Genomic DNA, 21,724 nt, shown 5'->3' with positions numbered 1-21,724 from the left:
ACTTTTCTTGTATATCGGGACTACGTTAGGTGTCTTCCAAATTTTTGACAGTTCCTCTGTTACCAGTGATTTGTTACACACATAAATGTGTGTGTGTTTGTGTGTGTGTGTACTCACCTAGTTGTGTTTGCTGGGGATGAGCTCTGGCTCTTTGGTCCCGCCTCTCAACCGTCAATCAACAGGTGTACAGGTTCCTGAGCCTACTGGGCTCTATCATATCTACACTTGAAACTGTGTATGGAGTCAGCCTCCACCACATCACTTCCTAGTGCATTCCATTTGTCAACCACTCTGACAGTAATAAAGTTCTTTCTAATATCTCTGTGGCTCATTTGGGCACTCAGTTTCCACCTGTGTCCCCTTGTGCGTGTTCCCCTTGTGTTAAATAGACTGTCTTTATCTACCCTATCAATTCCCTTCAGAATCTTGAATGTGGTGATCATGTCCCCCCCTTACTCTTCTGTATTCCAGCGAAGTGAGGTATAATTCCCGTAGTCTCTCCTCGTAGCTCATACCTCTCAGCTCGTGTACTAGTCTGGTGGCAAACCTCTGAACCTTTTCCAGTTTAGTCTTATGCTTGACTAGATATGGACTCCATGCTGGTGCCGCATACTCCAGGATTGGCCTGACATATGTGGTATACAAAGTTCTGAATGATTCTTTACACAAGTTTCTGAATGCCGTTCGTATGTTGGCCAGCCTGGCATATGCCGCTGATGTTATCCGCTTGATATGTGCTGCAGGAGACAGGTCTGGCGTGATATCAACCCCCAAGTCTTTTTCCTTCTCTGACTCCTGAAGAATTTCCTCTCCCAGATGATACCTTGTATCTGGCATCCTGCTCCCTACACCTATCTTCATTACATTACATTTGGTTGGGTTGGCTCTAACAACCATTTGTTCGACCATTCCTTCAGCTTGTCTAGGTCTTCTTGAAGCTTCAAACAGTCCTCTTCTGTTTTAATCCTTCTCATAATTTTAGCATCGTCCGCAAACATTGAGAGAAATGAATCGATACCCTCCGGGAGATCATTTACATGTATCAGAAACAAGATAGGACCGAGTACAGAGCCCTGTGGGACTCCACTGGTGACTTCACGCCAATCGGAGGTCTCACCCCTCACCGTAACTCTCTGCTTCCTCTTGCTTAGATACTCCCTTATCCACTGGAGCACCTTACCAGCTACACCTGCCTGTCTCTCCAGCTTATGTGCCAGCCTCTTATGCGGTACTGTGCCAAAGGCTTTCCGACAATCCAAGAAAATGCAGTCCGCCCAGCCCTCTCTTTCTTGCTTAATCTTTGTCACCTGATCGTAGAATTCTATCAAGCCTGTAAGGCAAGATTTACTCTCCCTGAACCCATGTTGGTGATTTGTCATGAAGTCCCTTCTCTCCAGATGTGTTACCAGGTTTTTTCTCACGATCTTCTCCATCACCTTGCATGGTATACAAGTCAAGGACACTGGCCTGTAGTTCAGTGCCTCTTGCCTGTCGCCCTTTTTGTATATTGGGACCACATTCGCCGTCTTCCATATTTCTGGTAGGTCTCCCGTCTCCAGTGAATTACTATACACTATGGAGAGTGGCAAGCAAAGTGCCTCTGCACACTCTTTCAGAATCCATGGTGAGATCCCATCTGGACCAACAGCCTTTCTAACATCCAGATCCAGCAGGTGTCTCTTGACCTCCTCTCTCGTAATTTCGAACTCTTCCAAGGCCGCCTGGTTTACCTCCCTTTCTCCTAGCACAGTGACCTCACCATGTTCTATTGTGAAGACCTCCCGGAACCTCTTGTTGAGTTCCTCACACACCTCTTTGTCATTCTCTGTTTCCCTTTCCTCGCCTGTTCTAAGTTTCATTACATGTTCTTTTACTGTTGTTTTCCTTCTGATGTGACTGTGGAGTAGCTTTGGATCGGTCTTGGCTTTGCTTGCTATATCATTTTCATAATTTTTCTCTGCTTCCCTTCTCACACTAACATACTCATTTCTGGTTCTCTGGTATCTCTCTCTGCTTTCTGGTGTTCTGTTATTTTGGAAGTTCCACCACACCCTTTTGTTCAGAACCTTAGCTTCCATACATGCCCTGTTAAACCATGGATTCTTCTGTTGCTTCTCGGATTTTTCCCTTTGGGCCGGGATGAACCTGTTTACTGCCTCCTGACACTTTTGGGTAACATAGTCCATCATACCCTATACAGACTTATCTCTGAGGTCTGTGTTCCATGGTATATCCCTTAGGAAACTTCTCATCCCTTCATAATTCTCCTTTCGGTATGCCAGTCTTTTGTTTTCTAGTTCTTTTTGGGGGAGATAATTCCTAGCTCTACCAAGTACTCAAAGATCAATACACTGTGATCACTCATTCCTAAGGGAGCTTCCATCTTAACCTCCCTTACATCCCACTCATTAAGGGTAAATATCAGATCAAGCATGGCTGGTTCATCCTCCCCTCTCATTCTTGTCGGTCCCTTGATATGCTGGCTAAGAAAGTTTCTTGTTGCCGCGTCCAGCAGCTTAGCTCTCCATGTATCTGGTCCTCCATGCAGGTCTCTGTTCTCCCAATCAACCTTCCCGTGGTTGAAATCCTCCATTATTAGTAGTCCTGTGTGAGTGTGTGTGTGTGTGTGTGTGTGTGTGTGTGTGTGTGTGTGTGTGTGTGTGTGTGTGTGTGTGTGTGTGTGTGTGTGTGTGTGTGTGTGTGTGTGTGTGTGTGTGTGTGTGTGTGTGTGTGTGTGTGTGTGTGTGTGTGTGTGTGTGTGTGTGTGTGTGTGTGTGGGAGTGCGCGCATTTGCTGGCGCGTGCTTGCATGTGAGTGTTTGAACAGATTCAACAGTGGAAAACAAAATATTGACACTGAATTGTAAAAATAAAAAAATATCTACCTAAAAAGAAAACTAGAAAAAGAGGCAACAAACAGACAGAAGTAAAGTCAAATAATGGGAGGAACGAAGGTAAACTTGGGGAAAGTGACGGTAAACACAAGGCACGACTAGTGAGGATAAGCGATGTCAAGCGTTGACAAGCTTGGTGGGCGTTATCAAGCGTTGATAAGCTTGGTGGGCGTTGTCAAGCTTGGTGGGCTTCGTCAAGCTTTCGGAGGCTAGTTAGACGTTATTAAGCTTGTAGAGGCTAAGATGTGAAGCTACATAAGGCTTGACAAGCATTATCAAGCGTAGAGAGTGGGCTGGGGTTGGGTAAGCGTTGTCAAGCGTAACTAGGGTAAGCATTGTCAAGCGTAGGGTGGGGGGGGCGAGGGTAAGTGTGGCCAAGCATTGGGAAGTTAATTTAAGGGTAAGCGCTGTCAAAATTCAAGAGACTTCAGTAAATTCTGACCAGCTGGTTAAGGCAAGGCTAAACTTTGTCACTCTTTGGAAGATTATGGTATGCGTTGTCAAGCCTGGCTTAAGTCATTGTCAAACGCCAAGTCTCATGAAGTTATGCAAATCGAAGGCAGGCAGTTGTCAAGTGTTATTGTTGTATTTGACATGTGTTGGTCTTGTTGTCCAGCACTGGTGTTGGTATCCTTAAAATATTGGAGTTTACCGTCTCATAGATTACAATACATGTAATGTTTTATGTTATTCCAGTGATGTAGAGTTATTGGTTATTAGTGGTCGTAGAGGACAGCCACAACAGCCTGCACCGCAAGAATCCACCCAAAAATACAAATATGAAATGGACGACATTTCGGTCCGTCCTGGGCTTTTATGAGACGACGTTTCGGTCCGTCCTGGGCCACTTATGAGACGAGGTTTCGGTCTGTCCAGGGCTACTTATGAGACGATGTTTCGGTCCGTTCTGCGCCTTTATGAGACGACGTTTTGGTCCGTCCTGGACCTTTATGAGACGACGTTTCTGTCCGTCCTGGGCTACTTATGAGACGATGTTTCGGTCCGTCCTGAGCCTTTATGAGACGACGTTTCGGTCTGTCCTGGGCCTTTATGAGACGACGTTTCGGTCTGTCCTGGGCCTTTATGAGACGACGTTTCGGTCTGTCCTGGGCCTTTATGAAACGACGTTTCAGTCCGTCCTGAGCCCTTATTAAGTCATGAGTTGAAAAGGGGTCCAGGACAAACCGAAACGTCGTTGTTTTTATTTCGTTACACATGTGCAGGTTCTGGTATATAGTATTGGTGTTTAACGACCTTTGTTGGTATTACGAGCTTGTCCAGGGTAAGGGAGTTACTAGGGTAGGGGAGTTGCTAGGGTAGGGGAGTTGCTAGGGTAGGGGAGTTGCTAGGGTAGGGGAGATGCTACGGTAGGGGAGATGCTAGGGTAGGGGAGATGCTAGGGTAGGGGAGATGCTACGGTAGGGGAGTTGCTAGGGTAGGGGAGTTCCTAGGGTAGGAGAGTTGCTAGGGTTGGGGAGTTAATAGGGTAGGGGAGTTTCTAGGGTAGGGAAGTTCCTAGGGTAGGGGAGTTTCAAGGGAAGGGGAATTTCTAAGGTAGGGAAGTTGCTAGGGTAGGGGAGTTTCTAGGGTAGGGGAGTTGCTAGGGTAGAGGAATTGCTAGGGTAGGGGAGTTGCTAGGGTAGGGGAGATACTAGGGTAGGGGAGTTGCTAGGGTAGGGGAGATGCTAGGGTAGGGGAGATGCTAGGATAGGGGAGTTGCTAGGGTAGGGGAGTTACTAGGGTAGGGGGAGTTTCTAGGGTAGGGGAGTTGCTAGGATAGGGGAGTTGCTAGGGTAGGGGAGTTACTAGGGTAGGGGGAGTTGCTAGGATAGGGGAGTTGCTAGGGTAGGGGAGTTACTAGGGTAGAGTGAGAAGCTATTATAGGGGAGTTGCTAGGGTAGGGGAGTTGCTAGGTAGGGGGAGTTGCTAGGGTAGGGGAGTTGCTAGGGTAGGGGAGTTGCTAGGATAGGGGAGTTGCTAGGATAGGGGAGTTGCTAGGGTAGGGGAGTTGCTAGGGTAGGGGAGTTGCTAGGGTAGGGGAGTTGCTAGGGTAGGGGAGTTGCTAGGGTAGGGGAGTTGCTAGGGTAGGGGAGTTGCTAGGGTAGGGGAGTTGCTAGGGTAGGGGAGTTGCTAGGATAGGGGAGTTGCTAGGGTAGGGGAGTTACTAGGGTAGGGGAGTTGCTAGGGTAGGGGAGTTGCTAGGGTAGGGGAGTTGCTAGGGTAGGGGAGTTGCTAGGGTAGGGGAGTTGCTAGGATAGGGGAGTTGCTAGGGTAGGGGAGTTACTAGGGTAGGGGAGTTGCTAGGGTTGGGGAGATGCTAGGGTAGGGGAGTTGCTAGGGTAGGGGAGTTGCTAGGGTAGGGGAGATGTTAGGGTAGAGGAGTTGCTAGGATAGGGGAGTTGCTAAGGTAGGGCAGTTGCTAGGGTAGGGGAGTTGCTAAGGTAGGGGAGTTCCTAGGGTAGGGGAGATGCTAGGGTAGGGGAGATGCTAGGGTAGGGGGAGTTTCTAGGGTAGGGGAGTTGCTAGGGTAGGGGAGTTGCTTGGGTAGGGGAGTTGCTAGGGTAGGGGAGTTGCTAGGGTAGGGGAGTTGCTAGGGTAGGGGAGTTGCTAGGGTAGGGGAGATGTTAGGGTAGGGGAGTTGCTAGGATAGGGGAGATGCTAGGGTAGGGGAGTTGCTAGGGTAGGGGAGTTGCTAGGGTAGAGGGAGTTGCTAGGGTAGGGGAGTTGCTAGGGTAGGGGAGTTACTAGGGTAGGGGAGTTGCTAGGGTAGGGGAGTTGCTAGGGTAGGGGAGATGCTTGGGTAGGGGAGTTGCTAGGGTAGGGGAGTTGCTAGGGTAGGGGAGTTGCTACGGTAGGGGAGTTGCTAGGGTAGGGGAATTTCTAGGGTAGGGAAGTTGTTAGGGTAGGGAAGTTGCTAGGGTAGGGGAGATGCTAGGGTAGGGGAGATGCCTGGGGTAGGGGAGTTACTAGGGTAGGGGTATTGCTAGGGTAGGGGAGTTGCTAGGGAAGGAAAGTTGCTAGGGTTGGGGAGTTGCTAGGGTAGGGGAGTTGCTAGGGTAGAGAAGTTCCTAGGGTAGGGGAGATGCTATGGTACGGAAGTTCCAAGGGTAGGAGAGTTTCTAGGGTAGGGGAGTTGCTAGGGTAGGGGAGATGCTAGGGTAGGGGAGATGCTAGGGTGGGGGAGATGCTAGGGAAGGGTAGATGCTAGGGTAGGGGAGTTCCTAGGGTAGGGGAGTTGCTAAGGTAGGGGAGTTACTATGGTAGGGGAGTTCCTAGGATAGGGGAGTTTGTTGGGTAGGGGAGATGCTAGGGCAGGGGTAGTTGCTAGGGTAGGGTAGTTGCTAGGGTAGGGTAGTTGCCCATGCCACCATTTGGGTGGCTTAATCTTTATCAATGAATCAACACTGACAGGAAAATCTTGCACGGCAGCGTTGCAAGTTGTTGCTTGCAACAACTCTCGGTGATGCTCAACAAATCTTACCATTTGCTCACAGCTGCGGACAGGACGCGGCCCGACACAGGAGGTATAATAATAATAATGTTTAGCTGCGACGTGAGAAGATCTCCCACTTACGGGCTATTCATGCCCGTGCCACCTCTTGGTTGGCTTATATTTTATATTTATCGGGGTAAAGCGCCAAGCCATTACAACTTTATAGCCCTTTGAAGGGGGTCAGGATAAGGATTTGGGATGGGACAGGGGGGGGGTGAAGGAGTAGTGCCCAACCACTTGGACGATCAGGGATTGAACGGCATTAAGCGAGACCGTCGCTCCACCGTTTAGTCAAAGTGTCCAATGATGGGTGGCCTAATCTTCATCAATCAATCAACGAGATTCACCGCTGTCATACATATTGATCAGAGAACAGATCACTATAACGAGGCTGAAGCACTGAAGTGAAATAACAAGTGACAAAGTTTCGAGCCGTCGTGGATTAATCAAACATTTCCGCAGGCTCTTACGGAACCTCTACATCTCTGATCAATCATGGCGACTTTGTTTAGACTTATTAAACCGTTAACAAACTTGAAACTTTACAACCGAAGGTTATTATTGCTATGAACTACCTCGAAGTGCTTCGGAGCTCACAAATTGTTTGATAAATAAAGACAACCACCGTGATTGAGGAAGGATACACAGGTTTCGTAAGAGGAGGCGGAAATACTTGATCAATCCTGCCCCAGGAACCATATCATGCCTTACACCAGTCTTTTGTATTGACTGCCCCGTGCAACATCTTTACTGCCTCGTGCAACATCTTTACTGCCTCGTGCAACATCTTTACTGCCTCGTGCAACATCTTTACTGCCCCGTGCAACATCTTTACTGCCTCGTGCAACATCTTTACTGCCCCGTGCAACATCTTTACTGCCTCGTGCTACATCTTTACTGCCCCGTGCAACATCTTTACTGCCCCGTGCAACATCTTTACTGCCCCGTGCTACATCTTTACTGCCTTGTGCAACATCTTTACTGCCCCGTGCAACATCTTTACTGCCCCGTGCAACATCTTTACTGCCTCGTGCAACATCTTTACTGCCACGGGCAACATCTTTACTGCCTCGTGCAACATCTTTACTGCCCCGTGCAACATCTTTACTGCCTCGGGCAACACCTTTACTGCCCCGGGCAACATCTTTACTGCCCCGTGCTACATCTTTACTGCCACGGGCAACATCTTTACTGCCCCGTGCAACATCTTTACTGCCTCGTGCAACATCTTTACTGCCTCGGGCAACATCTTTACTGCCTTGTGCAACATCTTTACTGCCTTGTGCAACATCTTTACTGCCTCGTGCAACATCTTTACTGCCCCGTGCAACATCTTTACTGCCTCGGGCAACATCTTTACTGCCTCGGGCAACATCTTTACTGCCTCATGCAACATCTTTACTGCCTCGTGCAACATCTTTACTGCCTCGTGCAACACCTTTACTGCCCCGGGCAACATCTTTACTGCCCCGGGCAACATCTTTACTGCCTCGTGCAACATCTTTACTGCCTCGTGCAACATCTTTACTGCCCCGGGCAACATCTTTACTGCCCCGGGCAACATCTTTACTGCCTCGTGCAACATCTTTACTGCCTCGGGCAACATCTTTACTGCCCCGTGCAACATCTTTACTGCCCCGTGCAACATCTTTACTGCCTCGTGCAACATCTTTACTGCCTCGGGCAACATCTTTACTGCCTTGTGCAACATCTTTACTGCCTTGTGCAACATCTTTACTGCCTCGTGCAACATCTTTACTGCCCCGTGCAACATCTTTACTGCCTCGGGCAACATCTTTACTGCCTCGGGCAACATCTTTACTGCCTCATGCAACATCTTTACTGCCTCGTGCAACATCTTTACTGCCTCGTGCAACACCTTTACTGCCCCGGGCAACATCTTTACTGCCCCGGGCAACATCTTTACTGCCTCGTGCAACATCTTTACTGCCTCGTGCAACATCTTTACTGCCCCGGGCAACATCTTTACTGCCCCGGGCAACATCTTTACTGCCTCGTGCAACATCTTTACTGCCTCGGGCAACATCTTTACTGCCTCGTGCAACATCTTTACTGCCTTGTGCAACATCTTTACTGCCTCGTGCAACATCTTTACCGCCCCGTGCAACATCTTTACTGCCTCGGGCAACATCTTTACTGCCTCATGCAACATCTTTACTGCCTCGTGCAACATCTTTACTGCCTCGGGCAACATCTTTACTGCCCCGGGCAACATCTTTACTGCCTCGGGCAACATATTTACTGCCTCGTGCAACATCTTTACTGCCTCGTGCAACATATTTACTGCCTCATGCAACATCTTTACTGCCCCGTGCAACATCTTTACCGCCTCGTGCAACATCTTTACTGCCCCGTGCAACATCTTTACTGCCTCGTGCAACATCTTTACTGCCTCGGGCAACATCTTTACTGCTTCGTGCAACATCTTTACTGCCCCGTGCAACATCTTTACTGCCCCGTGCAACATCTTTACTCCCTCGGGCAACATCTTTACTGCCTCGTGCAACATCTTTACTGCCTTGTGCAACATCTTTACTGCCCCGTGCAACATCTTTACTGCCCCGTGCAACATCTTTACTGCCTCGTGCAACATCTTTACTGCCTCGGGCAACATCTTTACTGCCCCGGGCAACATCTTTACTGCCCCAGGCAACATCTTTACTGCCCCGTGCAACATCTTTACTGCCCCAGGCAACATCTTTACTGCCTCGTGCAACATCTTTACTGCCTCGTACAACATCTTTACTGCCTCGGGCGACATCTTTACTGCCCCGTGCAACAGCTTTACTGCCTCGTGCAACATCTTTACTGCCTCGGGCAACATCTTTACTGCCTTGTGCAACATCTTTACTGCCCCGTGCAACATCTTTACTCCCTCGGGCAACATCTTTACTGCCTCGTGCAACATCTTTACTGCCTTGTGCAACATCTTTACTGCCCCGTGCAACATCTTTACTGCCCCGGGCAACATCTTTACTGCCTCATGCAACATCTTTACTGCCTCGGGCAACATCTTTACTGCCCCAGGCAACATCTTTACTGCCTCGTGCAACATCTTTACTGCCCCGTGCAACATCTTTACTGCCTCGGGCAACATCTTTACTGCCTCGTGCAACATATTTACTGCCTCATGCAACATCTTTACTGCCCCGTGCAACATCTTTACCGCCTCGTGCAACATCTTTACTGCCCCGTGCAACATCTTTACTGCCTCGTGCAACATCTTTACTGCCTCGGGCAACATCTTTACTGTCTCGTGCAACATCTTTACTGCCCCGTGCAACATCTTTACTGCCCCGTGCAACATCTTTACTCCCTCGGGCAACATCTTTACTGCCTCGTGCAACATCTTTACTGCCTTGTGCAACATCTTTACTGCCCCGTGCAACATCTTTACTGCCCCGGGCAACATCTTTACTGCCTCGTGCAACATCTTTACTGCCTCGGACAACATCTTTACTGCCCTGGGCAACATCTTTACTGAACCGGGCAACATCTTTACTGCCCCGTGCAACATCTCTACTGCCCCGGGCAACATCTTTACTGCCCCGTGCAACATCTTTACTGCCTCGTGCAACATCTTTACTGCCCCGTGCAACATCTTTACCGCCTCGTGCAACATCTTTACTGCCCCGTGCAACATCTTTACTGCCTCGTGCAACATCTTTGCTGCCTCGGGCAACATCTTTACTGCCTTGTGCAACATCTTTACTGCCCCGTGCAACATCTTTACTCCCTCGGGCAACATCTTTACTGCCTTGTGCAACATCTTTACTGCCCCGTGCAACATCTTTACTGCCCCGGGCAACATCTTTACTGCCTCGTGCAACATCTTTACTGCCTCGGGCAACATCTTTACTGCCCCGGGCAACATCTTTACTGCCCCGGGCAACATCTTTACTGCCCCGTGCAACATCTTTACTGCCTCGTGCAACATCTTTACTGCCCCGTGCAACATCTTTACCGCCTCGTGCAACATCTTTACTGCCCCGTGCAACATCTTTACCGCCTCGTGCAACATCTTTACCGCCTCGTCCAACATCTTTTAAAAGAGACAGAAACTATTCCTGGTTGTTCAGCATCGTAGACTTTCTGCCCATTATATAATATCCACCCAATAACAAGTTGTGATGAAGTGCTGAAGCTCGTGTCATGTTTAATCATGCCACAATGGCCGTCTATGTGGTGAGAACAATGCCTAACAACCCGTAATATAGCTTCTCTGTAAAGTACACTAGATATGTCGGGATGGCGGCGGTGTTGCTTCTTGCAGATAGTGGATCGATCCCCGATGCCCAAGAGGTTGGGCACCATGCCTTCCCCTCCGTCCCATCCCAGGTGCTTGTCCTCATATCCCCTCCAAGTCTTGTATAGTCATACTGGCTTAGCGCTTTCTAAAGTCTCCTTTCCTCCCTAAGCCTCTTCATATTTATCACAATGGTCATAAACTCACACAAATAATAAGTGGATAACACTAGTGTCAACCTTACCATAGGCCTCTCCAGCCTATGGTAACGTTAACCAATTTCAATGGTTTGAACTCTTCTCAAGGCTTGTGGCACAATTCCCTCAGCAACTTGTCATGTCGTTCCCTTGTTAGGTTCCGTTCACTGGAGCTACTTATGCCAGGAGTGTAGTGGAGTATTCGTTTCTGGAACCCACGGAGGGTGTTGTTAGCGACTTAATAAAACACAACCAGTAACTGCAACATTAATGCAATTACAATATTGCTAGCAACGTGTAGAAATGTACCAACAATGATAACTATTAATAACTAGGTAAGAGTGACTGAGAATCACAGAGACGCTCTCTAATATTTAGCAAACACTGGAGGGAGGACAGCGAGGGAGAATCAGGACCAGTGAAGCACACAGACACACACACACGCGCGCGCGCTCTTTGGTCCACCATAGAGGCGGGACCAAGGAGCCAAAGCTCAACCCCCGCAAACACAAATAGGTGAGTACACACACATACACGTGCGCAGGCCATTTAAGTGGACAGCTCTCGGAGGTCGTAGTCCTAAGGGCTTCGATTCCCGATCAAGGAAGAAACACATATGAGTTCTCTTCATCTGATGAGTCTGTTCACCTTGCTATAAACAAGTACCTAGGAGTACCCGACCTATAGTGGATATGGGTTGCAACCTGGGAATGTGTGTGAGAGAGAAATATATATGTAGCAAATGCCATAGAGGAAAATAGGTTGGCAGTACATTAGACAATCCGAAGGATAGAGAGGTGGGGTCCAAGAGCTAACAGCGCTCTACTGCAGGCACAAATACTAAATATACAGCATCACACACACACACACACATGCCATGGTGATGCAGTATACCATGCAAGGTGATGGAGAAGATCGTGAGAAAAAAACTGGTAACACATCTGGAGCGAAGGGACTTCGTGACAAATTGCCGACATGGGTTCAGGGAGGGTAAATCTTGCCTTACAGGCTTGATAGAATTCTACGATCAGGTGACAAAGATTAAGCAAGAAAGAGAGGGCTGGGCGGACTGCATTTTCTTGGATTGTCGGAAAGCCTTTGACACAGTACCGCATAAGAGGCTGGTACATAAGCTGGAGAGACAGGCAGGTGTAGCTGGTAAGGTGCTCCAGTGGATAAGGGAGTACCTAAGCAATAGGAAGCAGAGAGTTACGGTGAGGGGTGAGACCTCCGATTGGCGTGAAGTCACCAGTGGAGTCCCACAGGGCTCTTTACTCGGTACTATCTTGTTTCTGATATATGTAAACGATCTCCCGGAGGGTATCGATTCATTTCTCAATGTGTGCGGACGATGCTAAAATTATGAGAAGGATTAAAACAGAAGAGGGCTGTTTGAGGCTGCAAGAAGACCTAGACAAGCTGAAGGAATGGTCGAACAAATGGTTGTTAGAGTTTAACCCGACCAAATGTAATGTAATGAAGATAGGTGTAGGGAGCAGGAGGCCTGATACAAGGTCTCATCTGGGAGAGGAAATTCTTCAGGAGTCAAAGAAGGAAAAAGACTTGGGGGTTGATATCACGCCAGACCTGTCTCCTGCAGCACATATCAAGTGGATAACATCAGCGGCATATGCCAGGCTGGCCAACATACGAACGGCATTCAGAAACTTGTGTAAAGAATCATTCAGAACTTTGTATACCACATATGTCAGGCCAATCCTGGAGTATGCAGCCCCAGCATGGAGTCCATATCTAGTCAAGGATAAGACTAAACTGGAAAAGGTTCAAAGGTTTGCCAACAGACTAGTACCCGAGCTGAGAGGTATGAGCTACGAGGAGAGACTACGGGAATTAAACCTCACTTCGCTGGAAGACAGAGGAGTTAGGGGGACATGATCACCACATTCAAGATTCTGAAGGGAATTGTTAGGGTAGATAAAGACAGTCTATTTAACACAAGGGGAACACACACTAGGGGACACAGGTGGAAACTGAGTGCCCAAGTGAGCCACAGAGATATTAGAAACAACTTTTTTAGTGTCAGAGTGGAAAAGTGGTTGACAAATGGAATGCATTAGGAAGTGATGTGGTGAAGGCTGACTCCATACACAGCTTCAAGTGTAGATATGATAAAGCCCAATAGACTCAGGAATCTGTACACCTGTTGATTGACGGTTGAGAGGCGGGACCAAAGAGCCAGAGCTCAACCCTTGCAAACACAACTAGGTGAGTACAACTAGGTGAGTACACACACACATACGCGCGCGCGTCGTACACAAAGCATCACACACACACACACACACACACACACACACACAGCTCAGATGCAGTTACCAACAAATACATACACCAAAACCCACTACATGTGGAACAAAGGACAACAGGAACAACAATGACACGTCAAGAGCCACCCCCCCCCCTCCCCTCGACCACAGGCACACCGTCGAAACAGCTCCAGGAAAGAGCCACTCCACAAGCCGATTGGCACAACTGAAAGAGCATATAGAGAGATCAAGAACAAAACACTTCCCTGCAGATGAATAAACAGAACCAAGAGACGAAAAGTTGCTGCTACACTAACACAGTTTTTAATTTAGTGAGTTCCTGAGAGCTCGTGTACTTGCCAACTGTCTTCAGTAGGGCGGGGACGGTGGTGAATACGAGCTGCCCGAATATGTGTCTGACTTCACCAGGTATTTACACCTACTCTGTTGGATCTGTTACACTTGTACTGGGAATTAAGATGTGTTGTTCCAGACCCGCGTACATTCATGGTCAAAATATATGGGGAGATTAGGACTAGACACTAGAAGGTGAAGGGACGACGACGTTTCGGTCCGTCCTGGACCATTCTCAAGTCGATTGTGATGAGGAATGTTGTTGTTATAGATTCAGCTACTCGGAACAAGTTCCAAGTAGCACGGGCTATGGTGAGCCCGTGAGTGGAGGCTCTTTGGAGCCATTATCTGTATCAGTGGCTGATACTAGAGATGTGGCGATGGTCTTCATGATGGTTTTCAGCCTGGAGGGCTGGCTATACCAGTTATGGAGCTGGTGGGGTTAGTGTAGACCTCTAGGTTTTCCGTTTTTTCTTTGCCTGCGACTTTGGCTGAGCAGTGCTGTCGTTAGAGTTTGGTGACGTGGCCTCCATGAGGAAGTCTTGAACCGTGTAGGTGTCGTTGATGCAGGCAATAAATAAGCAAGAGAGAGGTGAGGAGCAAGGTAAGGTGTAGTAGAGGGGATAGTAGGTGGAATAAGAACAGCAGAGGGCCTATTGGCCCATATGCGGCAGCTCCGATTATAACCACCGAATGAGAGGGGATAGTAATAGGAATATGAAGAGGATAGCGAGGGAATGTAAGAGAAAACAATGAACAGAAAAAGAGAGAAGAACCTTGTATACCACATATGTAAGATCAATCCTGGAGTATGCGGCACCAGCATGGAGCCCGTACCAATCATCACAATCGACTTGAGAATGGTCCAGGACGGACCGAAACGTCGTCGTCCCTTCACCTTCTAGTGTGTGGTCTGGTAAACATTCTTCAGCCACGTTATTGTGACTCATCGCCTGCAGATTAAGACTAACTAGGGAGATGATAGAGCTTAGCTAGTGCATGAGCAAGTGTCCAGCCTCCAGACATCATTCCACTTTCCCACTGTCCAAGATCGAGCCCCAGTGACATCACACCGTCTCGCTATCCAAGACCGAGCCATGAGACATCTCACATCATGCTGCCTTTGAGAACCAAGTGAACGACTAAAACACCGAGGATTTGAGTGTTTGCTGTGACCTTCCAACACAGCGCGCGGGAGATCCGGCTGCCTGTAATCTTGAGCCAGACATTTCTTGTCTCTTCCTGTGGCAGTGCCACTTGTAAGTGGATAAAGGTACACAGAATTTGCATGGAAACAGCCCAAGTAAGAGGGGTGTAAACACGCTAAACCCAGTTGTGTTGTGAGAGGTGATCCCAGCGGTCCTCACTCGCTTTGGTTCCTTTTATTTGTTTTGCTTTCTTGCTTACTGGTGTCTACCCCTCACCTTACACATGTAGATAAATAAAGTACGAACTCACCACGAGACACTGCTCCTGTGCCAGGTAAGTCCACTACGGGCTCACCATAGCCCGTTCTACTTGGAACTTATTCTAAGTTCCAAGAAGCTCGTGCTACTTGGAACTTTTTGTTCTGAGTGGTTGAATCTACATATATCTATCTATCTATCTATCTCTCTCTCTCTTTATATATATATATATATATATATATATATATATATATATATATATATATATATATATATATATATATATATATATATATATATATATATATATATATATATATATATATATATATATATATATATGTCGTACCTAGTAGCCAGAACTCACTTTTTGGCCTACTATTCAAGGCCCGATTTGCCTAATAAGCCAAGTTTTCCTGAATTAATATATTTTTTCTAATTTTTTTCTTATGAAATGATAAAGCTACCCATTTCATTATGTATGAGGTCAATTTTTTTTTATTGGAGTTAAAATTAACGTAGATATATGACCGAACCTAACCAACCCTACCTAACCTAACCTAACCTATCTTTATAGGTTAGGTTTGGTTAGGTAGCCGAAAAAGTTAGGTTAGGTTAGGTTAGGTAGGTTAGGTAGTCGAAAAACAATTAATTCATGAAAACTTGGCTTATTAGGCAAATCGGGCCTTGAATAGTAGGCCAAAAAGTGAGTTCTGGCTACTAGGTACGACATATATATATATATATATATATATATATATATATATGTCGTACCTAGTAGCCAGAACGCACTTCTCAGCCTACTATTTAAGGCCCGATTTGCCTAATAAGCCAAGTTTTCCTGAATTAATATATTTTCTCTAATTTTTTTCTTATCAAATGATAAAGCTTCCCATTTCATTACGTATGAGGTCAATTTTTTTTTATTTGAGTTAAAATTAACGTAGATATATGACCGAACCTAACCAACCCTACCTACCCTAACCTAACCTATCTTTATAGGTTAGGTTAGGTTTGGTGGCCGAAAAAGTTAGGTTAGGTTAGGTTAGGTAGGTTAGGTAGTCGAAAAACAACTAATTCATGAAAACTTGGCTTATTAGGCAAATTGGGCCTTGCATAGTAGGCATAGAAGTGCGTTCTGGCTACTAGGTACGACATATATATATATATATATATATATATATATATATGTCGTACCTAGTAGCCAGAACTCACTTCTCAGCCTACTATTCAAGGCCCGATTTGCCTAATAAGCCAAGTTTTCCTGAATTAATATATTTACTATAATTTTTTTCTTATGAAATGATAAAGCAACCCTTTTCTCTATGTATGAGGTCAATTTTTTTTTATTGGAGTTAAAATTAACGTAGATATATGACCGAACCTAACCAACCCTACCTAACCTAACCTAACCTATATTTATAGGTAAGGTTAGGTTAGGTAGCCAAAAGAAGCTAGGTTAGGTTAGGTTAGGTAGGTTAGGTAGACGAAAAAACATTAATTCATGAAAACTTGGCTTATTAGGCAAATCGGGCCTTGAATAGTAGGCTGAGAAGTGCGTTCTGGCTATTAGGTACGACATATATATATATATATATATATATATACATATATATATATATATATATATATATATACACCCCACCGTGTTTACACCCCTCTTACTTGGGCTGTTTCCATGCAAATTCTGTGTACCTTTATCCACTTACAAGTGGCACTGCCACAGGAAGAGACAAGAAATGTCTGGCTCAAGATTACAGGCAGCCGGATCTCCCGCGCGCTGTGTTGGAAGGTCACAGCAAACACTCAAATCCTCGGTGTTTTAGTCGTTCACTTGGTTCTCAAAGGCAGCATGTTATATATATATATATATATATATATATATATATATATATATATATATATATATATATATATATATATATATATATATATATATATATATATATATATATATATATGTCGTACCTAATAGCCAGAACGCACTTCTCAGCCTACTATTCAAGGCCCGATTTGCCTAATAACCCAAGTTTTCATGAATTATTGTTTTTTCGTCTACCTAACCTACCTAACCTAACCTAACCTAGCTTTTTTTGGCTACCTAACCTAACCTTACCTATAAATATAGGTTAGGTTAGGTTAGGTAGGGTTGGTTAGGTTCGGTCATATATCTACGTTAATTTTAACTCCAATAAAAAAAAATTGACCTCATACATAGAGAAAAGGGTTGCTTTATCATTTCATAAGAAAAACATTATAGTAAATATATTAATTCAGGAAAACTTGGCTTATTAGGCAAATCGGGCCTTGAATAGTAGGCTGAGAAGTGAGTTCTGGCTACTAGGTACGACATATATATATATATGTCGTACCTAGCAGCCAGAACGCACTTCTCAGCCTACTATGCAAGGCCCGATTTGCATAATAAGCCAAGTTTTCCTGAATTAATATATTTTCTCTATTTTTTTTTCTTATGAAATGATAAAGCTACCCATTTCATTATGTATGAGGTCAATTTTTTTTTATTGGAGTTAAAATTAACGTAGATATATGACCGAACCTAACCAACCCTACCTAACCTAACCTAACCTATCTTTATAGGTTAGGTTAGGTTAGGTAGCCGAAAAAGTCAGGTTAGGTTAGGTTAGGTAGTCGAAAGAACATTAATTCATGAAAACTTGGCTTATTAGGCAAATCGGGCCTTGCATAGTAGGCTGAGAAGTGCGTTCTGGCTACTAGGTACGACATAAATATATATATATATATATATATATATATATATATATATATATATATATATATATATATATATATATATATATATATATATATATATATATTTATATATATATATATTTATATATATATATATATATATATATATATATATATGTCGTACCTAGTAGCCAGAACGCACTTCTCAGCCTACTATGCAAGGCCTGATTTGCTTAATAAGCCAAGTTTTCATGAATTAATTGTTTTTCGACTACCTAACCTACCTAACCTAACCTAACCTTACTTTTTCGGCTACCTAACCTAACCTAACCTATAAAGATAAGTTAGGTTAGGTTAGGTAGGGTTGGTTAGGTTCGGTCATATATCTACGTTATTTTTAACTCCAATAAAAAAAAATTGACCTCATACATAATGAAATGGGTAGCTTTATCATTTCATAAGAAAAAAATTAGAGAAAATATATTAATTCAGGAAAACTTGGCTTATTAGGCAAATCGGGCCTTGCATAGTAGGCTGAGAAGTGCGTAGCCAGAACTCACTTCTCAGCCTACTATGCAAGGCCCGATTTGCCTAATAAGCCAAGTTTTCACGAATTAATGTTTTTTCGTCTACCTAACCTACCTAACCTAACCTAACCTACCTTTTTTTGGCTACCTAACCTAACCTTACCTATATATATAGGTTAGGTTAGGTTAGGTAGGGTTGGTTAGGTTCGGTCATATATCTACGTTAATTTTAACTCCAATAAAAAAAAATTGACCTCATACATAGTGAAAAGGGTAGCTTTATCATTTCATAAGAAAAAAATTATAGTAAATATATTAATTCAGGAAAACTTGGCTTATTAGGCAAATCGGGCCTTGAATAGTAGGCTGAGAAGTGAGTTCTGGCTACTAGGTACGACATATATGTATATATATATATATATATATATATATATATATATATATATATATGTCGTACCTAATAGCCAGAACGCACTTCTCTGCCTACTATTCAAGGCCCGATTTGCCTAATAAGCCAAGTTTTCATGAATTAATTGTTTTTCGACTACCTAACCTACCTAACCTAACCTAACCTAACATTTTCGGCTACCTAACCTAACCTAACCTATAAAGATAGGTTAGGTTAGGTTAGGTAGGGTTGGTTAGGTTCGGTCATATATCTACGTTAATTTTAACTCCAATAAAAAAAAATTGACCTCATACATAATGAAATGGGTAGCTTTATCATTTCATAAGAAAAAAATTTGAGAAAATATATTAATTCATGAAAACTTGGCTTATTAGGCAAATCGGGCCTTGCATAGTAGGCTGAGAAGTGCGTTCTGGCTACTAGGTACGACATATATATATATATATATATATACTATGCAAGGCCCGATTTGCCTAATAAGCCAAGTTTTCCTGAATTAATATATTTTCTCTATTTTTTTTCTTATGAAATGATAAAGCTACCCATTTCATTATGTATGAGGTCAATTTTTTTTATTGGAGTTAAAATTAACGTAGATATATGACCGAACCTAACCAACCCTACCTAACCTAACCTAACCTATCTTTATAGGTTAGGTTAGGTTAGGTAGCCGAAAAAGTCAGGTTAGGTTAGGTTAGGTAGGTTAGGTAGTCGAAAGAATATTAATTCATGAAAACTTGGCTTATTAGGCAAATCGGGCCTTGCATAGTAGGCTGAGAAGTGCGTTCTGGCTACTAGGTACGACATAAATATATATATATATATATATATATATATATATATATATATATATATATATATGTCGTACTTAGTAGCCAGAACTCACTTTTTGGCCTACTATGCATGGCCCGATTTGCCTAATAAGCCAAGTTTTCCTGAATTAATATATTTTTTCTAATTTTTTTCTTATGAAATGATAAAGCTACCCATTTCATTATGTATGAGGTCAATTTTTTTTTTATTGGAGTTAAAATTAACGTAGATATATGACCGAACCTAACCAACACTACCTAACCTAACCTAACCTATCTTTATAGGTTAGGTTTGGTTAGGTAGCCGAAAAAGTTAGGTTAGGTTAGGTTAGGTAGGTTAGGTAGTCGAAAAACAATTAATTCATGAAAACTCGGCTTATTAGGCAAAACGGGCCTTGCATAGTAGGCTGAGAAGTGAGTTCTGGCTACTAGGTACGACATATATATATATATATATATATATATATATATATTTATATATATATATATATATATATATATATATATATATATATATATATATATATATATATATATATATATATATATATATATATATATATATATTAGTATATTTTGGTGTAGACATATATTATTAAATATGACCGAAAAAGTAAGATTAATAATTCTAACACGAATTTTCTCAATCTTTCGTACATTACGCTTCACTGTTGGAGGTAAATCAAAAATCAATTCTCCAAAATTCATTTTTATTTCTAGTCTGACGCGACACGGGCGCGTTTCGTAAAACTTATTACATTTTCAAAGACTTTAGTTCACAAATACACAACTGATTAGAACTTACGTATCTCCAATTTTATATCTACATTTGAGTGAGGTGGGAGGGGTGATGTGGCATTAACACAAGACAGAACAAGAGGGGATATTAATAGGGTATTAAAAGTATCAACACAAGACAGAACACAAACAATGGGTATTGAATAGAAGTGTTTGTAGAAAGCCTATTGATCCATATTTCTTGATGCTTCTATATTGGAGCGGAGTCTTGAGGTGGGTAGAATATAGTTGTGCAATAATTGGCTGTTGATTGCTGGTGTTGACTTCTTGATGTGTAGTGCCTCGCAAACGTCAAGCCGCCTGCTATCGCTGTATCTATCGATGATTTCTGTGTTGTTTACTAGGATTTCTCTGGCGATGGTTTGGTTGTGGGAAGAGATTATATGTTCCTTAATGGAGCCCTGTTGCTTATGCATCGTTAAACGCCTAGAAAGAGATGTTGTTGTCTTGCCTATATACTGGGTTTTTTGGAGCTTACAGTCCCCAAGTGGGCATTTGAAGGCATAGACGACGTTAGTCTCTTTTAAAGCGTTCTGTTTTGTGTCTGGAGAGTTTCTCATGAGAAGGCTGGCCGTTTTTCTGGTTTTATAGTAAATCGTCAGTTGTATCCTCTGATTTTTGTCTGTAGGGATAACGTTTCTATTAACAATATCTTTCAGGACCCTTTCCTCCGTTTTATGAGCTGTGGAAAAGAAGTTCCTGTAAAATAGTCTAATAGGGGGTATAGGTGTTGTGTTAGTTGTCTCTTCAGAGGTTGCATGGCTTTTCACTTTCCTTCTTATGATGTCTTCGATGAAACCATTGGAGAAGCCGTTATTGACTAGGACCTGCCTTACCCTACAGAGTTCTTCGTCGACTTGCTTCCATTCTGAGCTGTGGTTGAGGGCACGGTCGACATATGCGTTAACAACACTCCTCTTGTAACTCCTCTTGTTACAAGATGAGTGTTGTTAACGCATATGTCGACCGTGCTCTCAGCCACAGCTCAGAATGGAAGCAAGTCGACGAAGAACTCTGTAGGGTAAGGCAGGTCCTAGTCAATAACGACTTCTCCAAAACACCCCCAATAAAATTATATTACAAATCAACCATGCACAGTGAACATATAAAAGAGGAAAGAATAATGAAAGAAATAATCCGTAAAGGAGTAAAAAGCACTACTCCTAACCAAAACATAAACCTGATAATATTCTACAAAACCAAGAAGACTTCCGAACTCCTTATCAAAAACAGCCCGAAGCCGACGGAGAACCCTCTACAGCAGTCAAGCGTTGTATACATATACCCTTGCCCCCACGAAGGATGTAACCTTCAATGTAAGTACATAGGTATGACGTAGACCAAGCTGACGAGGCGTTTGACATGCCATCTTCAATCTGGTGCCCCTAGGAATCACATGAGACAAGCCCATGACATTACTCTAACAAGAGAAATGTTGAACAAGAATACTTGCATAATAGACAAAACCCAAGATTCAAGAAGATATATATATATATATATGTCGTACCTAATAGCCAGAACGCACTTCTCAGCCTACTATTCAAGGCCCGATTTGCCTAATAAGCCAAGTTTTCATGAATTATTGTTTT

The sequence above is a fragment of the Procambarus clarkii genome, chromosome 4 (genome assembly GCF_040958095.1).
Source record: "Procambarus clarkii isolate CNS0578487 chromosome 4, FALCON_Pclarkii_2.0, whole genome shotgun sequence".
NCBI classification, from domain to species: Eukaryota; Metazoa; Arthropoda; class Malacostraca; order Decapoda; family Cambaridae; genus Procambarus; species Procambarus clarkii.
The sequence above is the reverse complement of the archived record's forward strand: the minus strand, read 5'-3'. Positions refer to the sequence as shown.